Below are 14192 nucleotides of genomic sequence, written 5' to 3' on the forward strand. Positions count from 1 at the left end.
GTATAAAATAAAAATATACCATAAATTAATTAAGGTTAACTACGATATACGTACTCAACTACGTACAATCAAGTGCATATCTTCAAAAAGATATACCAAAATAATATTTACCAGTCTTAATAAATTAAGATTCAATATCCTTTGTGTTCATCGCTCAGTTACACTTTAAAAAAAAACAAACGCATTAACGCGTTCCCGCGCAAAACAACGTCATAAAGCCCGCCCATTCCAATCTGTCAAGCTGACAGCTCGAGTCATCGTAACAAAACGTCAAGCATTAGTGACTTCGTTAATTGTTATTTGTCTCAATTTAAACAGCCAATGTTATCTGTTGAGGTATTTTAATTTGGATTCTTTTGTTACAGAGTATGTGTTCTTTGGAACGTTTATAATTAATTAATGATTTTGTTTTATCTATAGTTCAAGTAATAAAAGAAATAACTAAACGTTTCCTTAATTTATTTACAGCAAATGTAATGAAAACCATTTTTAAAATATGAAATGAATTAATAAAATATATAACGAAAAAATTTCTTAACAGGATTTATAATTAGAGTAGACATTAATTAATTATTTATGCTGAGGCATAACTAAAGCACGAAGGTACCAGTCAGTGTAACTGCAGCACAATAAATAAAATTTTAACAAAAAAAAAACCGACTTCAAACAAAACACAATTTTAAAACAAATAAAAATGCACTAAAAAGTAATAAAAATAATTGCATATTTAACATATTTTTGAGAGTCGTCCTAGGTTAAATGAAATTAAAAATATTAGACTACTTAAAAGTCGATTTACGATTATATAATGTAGTTATAATTATTGCTATATTTGGAGTCGGTGTCAGCCAACCCTATACTATATCTATCAAAAAACAATACGAGAATACTTCATGAAATATGTTTAACCCCACGGATAGCACTACCATTCAAACAAAAAAAAAATTATCAAAATCGGTCCACCCAGTAAAAAGTTATGAGGTAACAAACATAAAAAAAAAAAACAAAAAAAAAATATACAGACGAATTGATAACCTCCTCCTTCTTGAAGTCGGTTGAAAAGGACATAAGATCTAATTTTTCGAGATTGGTGAATAGATCTTGCAAAGTACATTTTGCCGTCCATCTAAATACAAAATAAAAAGTCAAGAATACATATTTTTAAAAACTTGAAACAATAGGCTATTTGACAATGCGAAAAATAAATTGTGAATTATTGTAATCAGTGTATATTATGAGTTTAAAAATGGTTATTTACTAACGAAAGTTGAAAATAATACTCAATTGATTCAAAAATCAATAAATAAAAATGTATTTTTTCAACGTTTGTCACGTGACACAAAACGCTCGTGATTGGCCGGGCTTATAATGAAGTCACTTTCTTGTAAACTTTGCTTTTCTACTATATGTACCACAGATAAAAATACAGCAAAGTGACGTCACCGACCCCATTGCAGTGCCATATTGTCCAAGTAGCGTTTTCGCGCGTTATTTAAATATGGAATTTTTAATATGATATTTTTCGGCAAATATGTACTAGAAATAAAAAAAAAACTACTTTTAATGGGTTCCTTAACTTCTACTAAATAATATAAAATAGATTTTAAAAACCAGTCAAATAGCCTATTTAACGTACTAAGAATACCTTAATTGAAATGCCCAATATTTATATAGGTTATACCATGATATTGCCTAAGATCTCATGATTTACAGCCGCAAGTGTTAATGAATTAACGAGCCAGTTAATTTAGTTACCGAATGATTCAGTTTAAATCAGAATTAAGTAAAAGTTTACTGCACACGAAGACACAGTAATTCGGGGGTGACTGTCACCCCAAATACAATGGTTAAGCATACAACGACGCGCATTAACAAAATTATACGTCTGTGGACAAACCACGGAGTATGAAATTAAATTACAAAATAATTAAGTTTATAAAAATTAACAACATTAAATGCTTAAATATATATATACAAATAGTTTATAAATATATATTCGATTAGCATAGACATTTTTTTTTAATTTTATTATTTGATTTTTATCTATGGTTTCGATCGTATTTTGAGTGTGTGTGTGTGTGTGTGCTCTTTAAATGTTAGGCATAAAAAAGTGAGCTTTGTTCTTAAATGAAGTTCAAGCTTGCTTCACCTTCAAATTAGTTTCAATGTTTTCGTCGTGAATAAGACAAATTAAATATATATTTCGCATTTATAATAAAGAATGTTTAAATCATCAGTGTTATTTTAGTATTATATACAAAAATCTTCCTCTCCAATTACTCTATCTATTAAAAAAGATCGCATTAAAATCCGTTGCGCAGTTTAAAAGATCTAAGCAAACATAGGGACAGACAGCGGACAGAGAAAGCGACTTTGTTTTATATCAAATCAAATCAAATCTAAATAAACTTTATTTTAGTAGGCTTTTACAAACACTTTTGAATCGTCATTTTACAATTAAGTGAAGCTACCACCGGTTAGGAAAGAGGATTCTACCGAGAAACCGGCAAGAAATTCAGTAGTTACAAAGTCATGTTAGTTAAATTCAATTATTTAAATTAATATATTCTGCTTAGAAGTCAACAGGTATTAACTTCACGCTCTTTATCATCTATAAAATCCGGTATCGAATAATATGCCATCAATGTATTTTTTAAAACGATTTGAATTTACGAAACGGCAAAGTTAAAAATGTCTACGGAATTTAATTATAGAAGCGGATTATAAAAGCGGACCCTGCTCCAAGAAGGATTTATTGACTTTACTATACTATGAACTAAATGATGAAAATGATGATGATGATACAGTTAGAAACTACTTCAAATACAAGCGAAGCTGTAGGCAGGATCTAGTCATGAAAATATTCAAGGCATTATATGTGGGTAAAAATTGGTGGTTCACAAATACGTGGTTACAAAAATAACAAGCAATCGAAACTAGTAATTTGTGGTACACGCAAGCCAACGTCCAAATTAAGTGGACGGTAATTTCCGACCATTATCGAATAAATATTGATTTGTAATTACGACCGCCAATAGTGGCCCCAATGTTTGCTTAAAAAATGACGTACGATAACATTGTGTATTTTTATGGCATTATTTGTCGAACATATGTGCCACCTGATGGTAAGTGGTCACTGACGCCAATAGACAATGGCATTCCTAACATCAATAATACATCATCCTTGGGAACTAAGATGTTATAACACTTATGTAGTTACATTGGCTTACTTAAGCTTCAAACCGGAACACAAAAATACTGAGATTTTTTGGCGGTAGAATATCTAAAATGGTGTCTATAATGTGTGTCTAAGGCGTAATAAAAACAGGAGGGGCAGCGAATGTGCAGCGAAAGCGATAAGTTGCAATATTTAATATTGAAGTATTAACTTTAACGTTAAAATTATTTAAGTTGGAAAAAGCTCAGGTTATTGCTCAAATCTTAATTCTTTAATTTATCGAGAAGCTATGTGGAAACTGGCTGTCATGTTATGGACTATTATTAGGAATGAGGACCGTGTTGTAAGGAAGTTCTTGAGCTTGGATGTGGTTGGATAGAGGTAGAGGACGACCAAGGAAACGATGGATGGATTGTGTGAAAGATGATATGGTTAGAGAGAATGTTACTTGTGAGATGACGTCAGATAGGGATGCATGGGAGAAGATATGCTGCGCCGATTCCAAATAAGTTTAGGATAAGGGCAGAAGGATGATGATTGTTAAGAAAAGGTTATTTATTAAAAAAAATATTTTGTTGATTATGTATATTTTAATCTCAGGTATAATTCTTGAATATGTTCATTGGTATTTTGTGTATTACATTATTGTCTGCCTACCACAAGAGCTGAGATGGCCCAGTGGTTAGAACGCATGCATCTTAATCGATGATTGCGGGTTCAAACCCAGGCAAGCACCACTATATATATGTGCTTAATTTGTGTCTACAATTCATCTCGTGCTCGGCGGTGAAGGAAAACATCGTGAGGAAACCTGCATGTGTCTAATTTCATCGAAATTCCATCGCATTGAAACAGCGTGGTGGAATATGTTCCAAACCCTCTCCTTAATGGAAGAGGAGGCCTTATCTCAGCAGTGGGAAATGTACAGGCTGTTACTTTACTTTACTTTACTACTGCCTACCACTGCCATATGCGTAAAAAAGTGAAGCCAGCCAGTCACAGCAACGCAATACGTAACGAAACGTTTTCTAAAAGGGCAGATAATTATTTATTTCAAATATTGCCAATGGCGGAATTAATAGGTTTAAGAAAAAAGAGTCTTGTAGATACAAAATTGTTTTTCTCTTTTGGAATTTCCAAAAGATTAATATGAAGTTATTTGACTATTCTCGAGAATTAGAGTAATCTTAAAGAAGAAAATTAATTTAATCTATATCTCTAGGCAAACAACGAAGCAGTATTTAATTAAATGTAGTATAACGAATCCTTTTTATACCTAACTCTTTGTTAAAACACGAGTGAAGCCATGTGTGACTACTGGTCTCAAACATATCTCAGTCGTGTCCTAGTTATCTTGATACAACACAATTACCACTAATATATTTTTTAAAGCGTTTATATCAAATATATTTTCCAGAAACAGATAATGCTAAACTTAATAATGAATAAGGATAATGTTAGGGCGCGTTCATACAAGACTTACGACGACATTGAGAGCAAAGTTTCCATGGATAAGCCACTTCTAGGTTCGATTCTCGACTGAGTCGATGTAGGCAAGGTTCATTAGTTTTCTATGTTGTCTGAGGTCTGGGTTTTTGAACCGTCGTTAAGGGCCGTTCATTTATTACGTATGACGATCGAGGGGGGAGGGGGTTCGACCATGTCTTGTGTTTTCTTACATAGGGGTGGGAAGGAGTTTCGATAACTTTTATGTAAGAACTAAAAAATGCCCCAAGATAAAAATATTTGAAAAAGAGTGGGAAAGCACGCGTTTGTCGAGGTACCCTCGCACCTTTGAAATTACAAACAAAGTAGTGAAATTAGTTTTACGTAAAAAATGAATAGCCCCTTACTTCTGATTTTTCACACAAGTAAGTTTTTTTTATGTTATAGGTTGGCTGATGGTAAGTGGTCACCATCACCCATAGACAATGACGTTGTTAGAAATATTAACTATTCCTTACATCGTCAATGTGCCATTAACCTTGGGAACTAAGATGTTATGTCCCTCGTGCCTGTAGTTACACTGGCTCACTCACCCTTTAAACCGGAACACAACAATACTGAGTACTGTTATTTGGCGGTAGAATAACTGATGAGTACCTACCCAGACGGGCTTGCACAAAGCCCTACCACCAAGAAAAAGTATCTGATACTGATGTATAAACGATCTTTAGTCCAGTGTGGCCGCGCCATTAGCGTATACAAAATGTCTGCCCCGAAATGTCATTAAGCTGAGATCACACGCGACCACGACGTTTCGTTCCGCACAATAAATAACATTATTAATGTAGCCATTAGGATTACCAGCTCAGTGTGGACTTGTGCCAGGTCGGGTGACAAATTCCGGGACGTACGTTTTGAAAAATCGGGACGGTTCGGACGTTTTTTTTTGCGTTCGATTTTTAAATGTATAATGTATTTTCTGAAGAGCTGAAAAGGCCTTGTCTGAGTCTGAGAAAGGAAATAAGCTATTTTTTTGTAAAAAGTCATGAGTCAATTAATACATACATATATACATAGAAAATGATATATTTATACAGTAATCACCATTAAAAGCAGAATGTATTTAAGTTAACAATACTTAGGGTAGTTCAAGCAAACTGGACGAAGTAATGGATCTCATTTCGCGGCTAAAACGGAACGCGGCCGGAAGCCACGCCCCTTCCGGCGGTGACAGCGCGCCAAATTATCTCGCCACAGATTATGAATACAATTTGTATAAAGCTTCGTTCACATTTATTTTTATTGCAGCTAAATTATAATATTTATGAAATTTATGCAAGTTTTTGAATTGCAAATTTATTACATATACTTATATTAATGTCTGTAAATACAAGTCTTATATTTTCGACGTCATCTCTAATAGAAAATAATATAATAACAATCTTTAAATTTCCCACAGCTGGGCAAAGGTCTTAAGGAGAAGGTTTGATGTATTCCATCACGCTGCTCCAATATGAATAAGACAGGTTTCCTCACGATGTTTTCCTTCACCACCGAGCTCGAGATGAATTATAGACACAAATCAAGCACAAGAAAATTCAGTGGTCTTGCCTGGGTTTGAACCAGGATTCATCGGTTAAGATGCACGCATTCTAACCACTGGACTATCTCGGCTTCTTTAAATAAAACATTTACCGGATATTAATTTCACTAAAAGTAAAAAACTATATATATCAGCCAGTGTTTTTATAACCGCGCGAAAATATTGCAGATCTTTTTGGATGCTTATGCGATGTTTTGCTTGCACATTCTATTTCAACTCAATTTTTATATTTACGGCTCCTGTCAATAGGTTGACAATTCTGCCAGTGCCAGGGTTGAAAAGTACACGTGGTTGCTTAAAACAGCTCTTTATCGTTCTGCCCAGTGACCAGTAGCACGATCTAAAACACTTGCACGTTATATTAGCATAAGTAAAACTTACACGTTTAAACGATTTAAAAAAAACGATAGTGACTTTTTATTTTTAATCTGTGAAAATTATACAAACGTCAACACTTGCTTCTTAATTATCTGTGCGCGATGAAAGAATATCAATAATTAGGAAGCTTCGTTAGTCTAACTAATGAGCTAAGCATTTCTATTTATACCTTTACTAGGAGTCGCCTGCGACTTTGCTCATGTTTTAGGTTGTTGGCTGTTATGTATAAGGCAAAAAAGTAGCTTTTTTTATGGTATAGGTTGGCGGGCATATGGGCCACCTGATGGTATCTGGTCACCATCACCCATAGACAATAACGCTGTAAGAAATATTAACTATTCTTTACATCGTCAATGTGCCACCAATCTTGGGAACTAAGATGTTATGTCCCTTGTGCCTGCAGTTACACTGACTCACTCACCCTTCAAACCGTAACACAACAATACTGAGTACTGTTATTTGGCGGAAGAATAACTGATGAGTGGGTGGTACCTACCCAGACGGGCTAGACCAAGCGCCCTACCACCCAGTATAAGCCTATGTCCTTTCTTGGAGGTCAAGTTTGCTTCATATTAAATCTCATCAAATTCGGTTCAGCGGTTTGGTCGTGAAAGAGCGACAAACCGACAGAGTTACTTTCCCTATATATTGTATTAAGATTTAAACTGAAATAGTAAACTAAGTATTAAATTTATTAATTAAATTATTAGGCGTCCCGCAAGGATCAAATTTAGGTTCAATTTTATTATTGATGTATATAAATGATCTACATTTTCGTGTTCAAGATTTAATAGAAGGCTTGTAACACATATATTTACTATGAAAGTCGATGGAAATAAGTGATAGTTTTGTATGTACACAAAGCCTTACTAATACAATGTTGGTGTATCTTCACTAGATAATTTCGAACGTTAACAAAACAAAATTTGTAGTATTTTCCGTACCAAATGTAAAACAGCAGTATTTTAAATTAACGTTGGATTTTATTTGTATGGTCTACTACCAAGCTATGATAAAATAGGACATTTTTTTGGTATAATCATTAAAACAAGAATTGAAATTGTCGGTAAAGATTTTAATTCAATACTAAGTACTTATCAGAGGTATTATAGTCACATAGAAAATGTACTTATAATTTTATTTAGTGGTATTGTGGTACTTTGTGGAAGTCCAATATGTATAACCTATACACATAGGTATTGGGTAGCACACAGTCAGCATAAATATTATTTATTAAATAACCTCCAGCTGCAATAGTTAGTATTGCTGGGTTCCGATTTGGAGGATGACTGACCCAGGTTGGTGGCGCATTGGCGCTGTAAGGAATGGTTAATATTTCTTACACCAAAAATGTTTCTGATTGGTGGTGCACACTTACCATCAGCTGGCTTATCTATATCGAAACTACATTGAAAACTACAAACTGCCGTTTTCAATAATCTATCTGTCCCTTGTTTCAGTAACTAAAGATAATCAAATCTATCCTTCTGCCTTTACTTTGTTTTCAATTACCTATCGACGGTTAGCAATTCCTATCGAAACTCGCTATCTGTCATCGGGAGGACAGATAGCTTACTAGAGATAGAACGCTCATACGATTCTTGGTTACCTACGTTTCTATATACATACGTATGAAGTTACTCTCGGATAGACGAAGCTATCTCTAGTAAATGAATTTTTGAAATATAATTGCTCTAATTTTTAATAATAATGGAATATTGTAGCAGTGATGATAGATAGATAGATTATTACAAATGATAAATGATTATGATACAGACTGTCTGTGACAGTTATTCCAATATTGTGCGATCACAAAATAAGTATAAGTCACGAATAAATAACATGAATAAGCTTAAATGATTACGAATTTTCATATCGATTCAGACACAGCAAAGGTGCTGTGATTGAATTAAATAATTAAAAAAATAAATAAATAATTAAGCAAACACAAATTGACAACCAACTGAAAACCAAAAGTGAAACTTCAAACTGTCAAGACGTTTCGTTTTGTTATTAACTTTGAATGGATAACGTCGTGACTTTGTTAAAAAAATGCAAAAACACAGAACCAAATATCTATTTTGATATTTTAGTCTGTTCTCAATTTGAAATAGTAAACGAATAAAAAATAAATATATGAAAAACAAAATTTGAGCGCGACATTGTTTCGTGGTTATTGTAAAACGAAACATACGAAGAAGCTAAGATAGGTGAGAGGGAAAAGTAATCTATCGTTGGTCGAAGATAGATGGCACTTATACTTGATTGTGAAACGCATACTAACGATAGATGAATTACTGAAAACGGGCGTAAGTCCCCTTGAAAATATCAAACTAGTTGAAAATTAAAACCTTTACTAATTTTATTCTGAAATAATTTAAGTTATTCTATTTTCCGCTTTGTTATTGTCCCTAAAGACTCAACGTCAAAAATGTCAAAGGACATTCCATTTTCAAAAACTGCACGCGATTTTGATGTCCGTATTAAATTAAATAACGCTATCACTGCCATCGCTTTATTCAATGGAAATTGAACTCTATTCCGTTACAATAAAATCTATATTCATTTTGAATAACCGCAAAACAAAATTTGTAGAATATTTTAACAAATTTATTTAAACAGTTACACAATCATGTTCATTGTAAATTGATTCTTAATACGTTATGTTAAGACTCAATGATTATTTTTGTAAATGTTATTTTATTCTATTCGAGAATTAGCGACGCGTTAAGTGCGTTGGAGTAGTGATGTGACATGACGGCCGATTCGATACGTTAGGGGGAATTTGAATTAAGCGTTTCGGTTTCGCTTTCTAATGTCATCTAGTGATGTGATTTTGATGTCGTTTATGCAAATCGAGAAAGAGGGAAATTTAATCAATATTTAGATGAACAAAAACATCTTTTCAAATTTTTTTTGTGAATTCGATATTATATATTTTTTATTAAATTTTACCTTATATTTGTTAACGACTTATATTGGTAAGTTCTGAGAAACTAAGAACTCGGATTGTATAATATTATGACATTTAGACGAATATACTTGGTGGTAGGCTTTTGTTTAATCCAATTTCGTAGGAACTAACTACTCATCTAATATTCTACAGCCACACAGCAATATTTAGTATACAGTGTTCTCGTTGGGAGGGTGAGTGAGCAAGTGTAACTAGATGCACAAGGTCACACACACACACCTTAGTTCCTAGTGTTCGTAGAGAATTAGTGATATAATATGATATTTATTATCACATTTCCTGGTCTGCCTAAAAAACAATCCTCTTGTGTAACTGAGGTCTGTACAGGCTTCTGCATTCCTAAAATAAATAAAAGACGTCTTATTATTATATAATAATTATTAGAATAGGATGATTTAATAGCCATCCTTTCACAATCAATTGCAGATTGAAGTTTATTTTTCTTGTGAATAAACCTGATCTCATATAAATCAAATTGAGAGCCTAAGGTATTTCACCAAAAATTCTGTGTAGCATTTAGATCGATAAATTTTTTACCATGAACTGGTGATAAGGATTTTACAGTAAATTATTTATGTTTGTATTCAGTATTAAGTAATTTCAAACAAATTTAAATGTAACAAATATGCTACATAAATAAACTTGGTATCATATGCAAAAAAAAGTTTCCCCACAACCATAAACTAGAGTACGTTAATTATTATAGATGTTCATCTTAAATCAAATATAAATCATTACTTGGTGGTAGAGCCTTGTATAAGCCCATCTTGGTAGGTACCACTCATCAGATATTCTACCCCCAAACAACAATACTTAGTATTACTGTGTTCAGACATCTTAGATCCTAAACTTGGTGCATTGACAATATAATGGTGGTTATTATTTCTTAGTGTCGATATCCATAAGCTGTGGTGACGATCAGGTGTCCTATTTGCCTGCCTACGCTACCTAAATTATTATAAGTAATGATAACAAATACTGTATTACATTTGATAAAATTTATTGCAACAGTATAAAAATCATAGGAACAACTATAGATATAGATCAACAAATTAAAACATATTATTCCTAACTACATTAGAATTTAATGCGTAGCAAACTTTATACACGAGGGGACCAATCTCGAGAGGATTATCGTCAAACGAGCCGCATTCTCATCACTACGACACGCTAATGAAAGGAAATTACTCGATAAAAAAACTGCCATCCCTATTAAAATCAACCAATGATATTACAGAACGGTGATTGCGGGGCGTGACCGCGCTCATTACTTACAGCGCTACGGTTTTCATCGCAACGATTTATATATACTCATCTCTTTTCAACACACGTTAAATTTACTTTTAGACAAGGATAGATAGCAAACTCATTACTGAAGTTGGCATGTCGAGTGTTCACAGGATGTTTTAATATTTAATTTTATGGCGATATTAACATTGTTATGAATAAGTTTATTCTATTATTGCGGATTTATGTGGGGGCGCTGTAATGGTTCGGAATATGGATTAATGGCTGTGAACGCGATTTATTAAGTGAAGCGTTTTGATAGTTAGGGTTTGTTTTGTGATTTTTTTTGTTTAACGAGTTTACATATCATTAGGTTAGTGTAATTTTTTAAGTTATGGTAACTAGCTCGCTCGCGACTATGTATTGGGGAGGAGTAGATATTAGGTAGCTTATATACTAAGATGTATGTAATTGAGTAAGTTAGTAGTAACAGCTTGTAAATTTCTCAGAATTTCCATGAAATTAGACACATCCAGGTTTCCTCACAATGTTTTCCGTCACCGCCGGGCACGAGATGAATTATAAACACGAATTAAGCACGTATACTTATAAAGTGGTGATTTCCTGGGCTTGAACCCGAAATCACCGCTTAAGATGCACGCGTTCTGACCACTGGGCCATCTCAGCTCTCATTGTGTAAGCACTAACAATTTTTTTTTAGATTGTGTACTAAACGTCCAAACTTTCGTATACGTAAAAACTGAAACAAAAGCGCGCGGATAATTACTTATATCACAAATTAATTGAATATGTATTTTAGCACATGTATGTATTGCAAATATAATAAAATACAAGAATTACATGAAACAATTACAAAAGGAACCTAAAAAATTTTGCCATTTTTATTGGAAGCTCCTTAAGTTTTATTTTCGAGTATCGATTAAATTAAACTAACCCTTTTTGGTGGAGGTTATCCCCTAAATCCATCCCCATTCAACAATGGAACATTTATACCAGCTAAATCAACTTAGTCGATCCAAGATTATTATCTGCGATATTTTCCAAAAAGGTATTAGTATTTTAATCACTGTATCACTTAGAATTCCCTATTGATATACAATAAATAAATCGACGGTATTTACAAGGCGATTGACAGGCATCCTTGCCTAGTCCGGTCTCGTTTATCGTTCTCACACTAGCCTAGACCGAATTAGCCTCTCAAATTGAGTCACACGACGCATTGTTATTTGGCCATAAAATACGAACAATAGATCATTATATCGTTAATACTATTATATGATAAATTAAACTCGAAATTGTATGTTGATTAAAACCTAATCGTGTATGGTCTAGAATAATATATAATTACTTGGAACTTCTTTTTTTGTTGACGGTACCGACATGTATCAGCTGTCTCCTTGATAGAGTTCTGTAATTCACTCATTTGACCTGTGTCAAATGCTGGTCATGGTGTCTGATATCCTAAATTTGGACACTCAAGGATGATTTACTGACTATGCAGTTTGTAGTAGGTATACACCTAAGTGTGTTTGCGCATACACGATAATACTGGGTGGTAGGTTACCCCGTCTAGGTGGCTTTATTAGATATTCTGCTACAGAACCGTAGCTAGGTACTTGATGGCAGACATGAATCATGACATCTTAGTTCCCAAGGTTAATATGCCCTAGAGGGCCAATTTTGTAAACACTTACCTAGGCTCTTCTAGTCCACTTAGGACTTTTATAAATGATGATAATGCTAGGTAACATACATATTGAACGTGCAAAGTAGCGTTTAACAGACAATATTTTAGAAAGTAATATTTGGCTGCAAGTTGGAAAATTGTGTCCAAAAGGATGTCGAATGCCTTTGTTAAATCTTCACGGCTTGAGACAGAAAAGCGACAGATCGGTTCGTTTCGCAAAGATTTATTCGCTAATAAATACACTATACTGACGTAAACACGTATTGTCTGGTTTAGCAGACATACCTACCGAGTTTAAGTTACATAATTTGCATATTCTTTACTATCGACCCGCCACGTCTTCGCACGGGTACAATACAGTTACTAAATATACTACAGAATTTTTTTATTTACTACATCACATTAGAAACTTCTAAAATTATTAGTGTTTTTTTTATTATATTATCCATGTATGATGTACACAAACCTTCCTCTCGAATCTCTCTAACCATTAAAAAAACCGCATCAAAATCCGTTGTGTAATTTTAAATATCTAAGCAATAAGCATACACACGGACTGACAGCGGTAAGCGACTTTGTTTTATAATATATAATGATGAATGGTGATGATAATGATTAGATAATATTGGAGGTTAGGGGAAAATAATAGAGAGATCTCGATTCCAATTGAATTTATTTCACCGAATGAATCAACGTTTTAAGAGACTTAAAGAAAACATTTAAAATGACAATACTCTGAAATAAGTAGAGTAGGTATTAATGGCCTGAAGCTTTAATTTTAAAAGATATATAATACTTTAAGATTAAGTATTGCCTATAAAAATCATTTGAAAATCGAACAATTACGATATCAAACGAAATATATATATAGACGTTGTTCTTTCCTATGAGTGATTTACACTAATATTATAAAAGGTTTAGGTTTATTTGTACATGTTTAGGTTTATTCCTAAGCGCTATTGGGTAGAATTATATTTGTATTATATATCAATATATTCATTTTCTATGTTTCCGTGTGAAGCCGAGTGGGTCGTTAGTTGTAAGTACATAAAATATATTTAAGGATGGAAATACTTGTATCAAAATGATGTGCTCCTTCATAACAACAATGTTACTAATATTCAAATAAAAAAACAGTTAACACAAATAAAAAAATAAACTATTTAAATAATACCATTAGAAGAATCTGAGGCTTTACCCGCGCAAAATTTATGGGACACAAAATCTAGTTTTACCTCCTTCTAGATCCTAGGTTTATATGGACAGTCAAGGTAAGAAAATCTTTGTCACTTTTCAAATTCATTCTTTTATCAAACCCGTAGTACGTTTTGGATCTAAACATCAAATATTGCGACGCAATATGTCATTCTCGATCGGTAAAGCAGATTATCGCTCACACGAGCACACGAAAATAGATCTTAAGGTGACGAACCTTTTCTTACCCCGACTACTATCTAAACATGTTATAATAGACAAAAGTCAAATTTTCATTTTTATTCTTCAATCCAAAGGTATTATAGACTCATGTGAAGCCGGGACGGGTAGCTAGTTTATCATAAGTATGAAAAATACCTATTATCATAAATTTGCTCAATGATAATTATCAACGACAATTTATCAGTGGTGAGGGATGGCCACAATCAATTTGCAGCGAGGGTGTTTCGAGGGTGAATTGGTC

Source organism: Vanessa cardui, chromosome 27, assembly GCF_905220365.1.
Source record: "Vanessa cardui chromosome 27, ilVanCard2.1, whole genome shotgun sequence".
Taxonomy (NCBI): domain Eukaryota; kingdom Metazoa; phylum Arthropoda; class Insecta; order Lepidoptera; family Nymphalidae; genus Vanessa; species Vanessa cardui.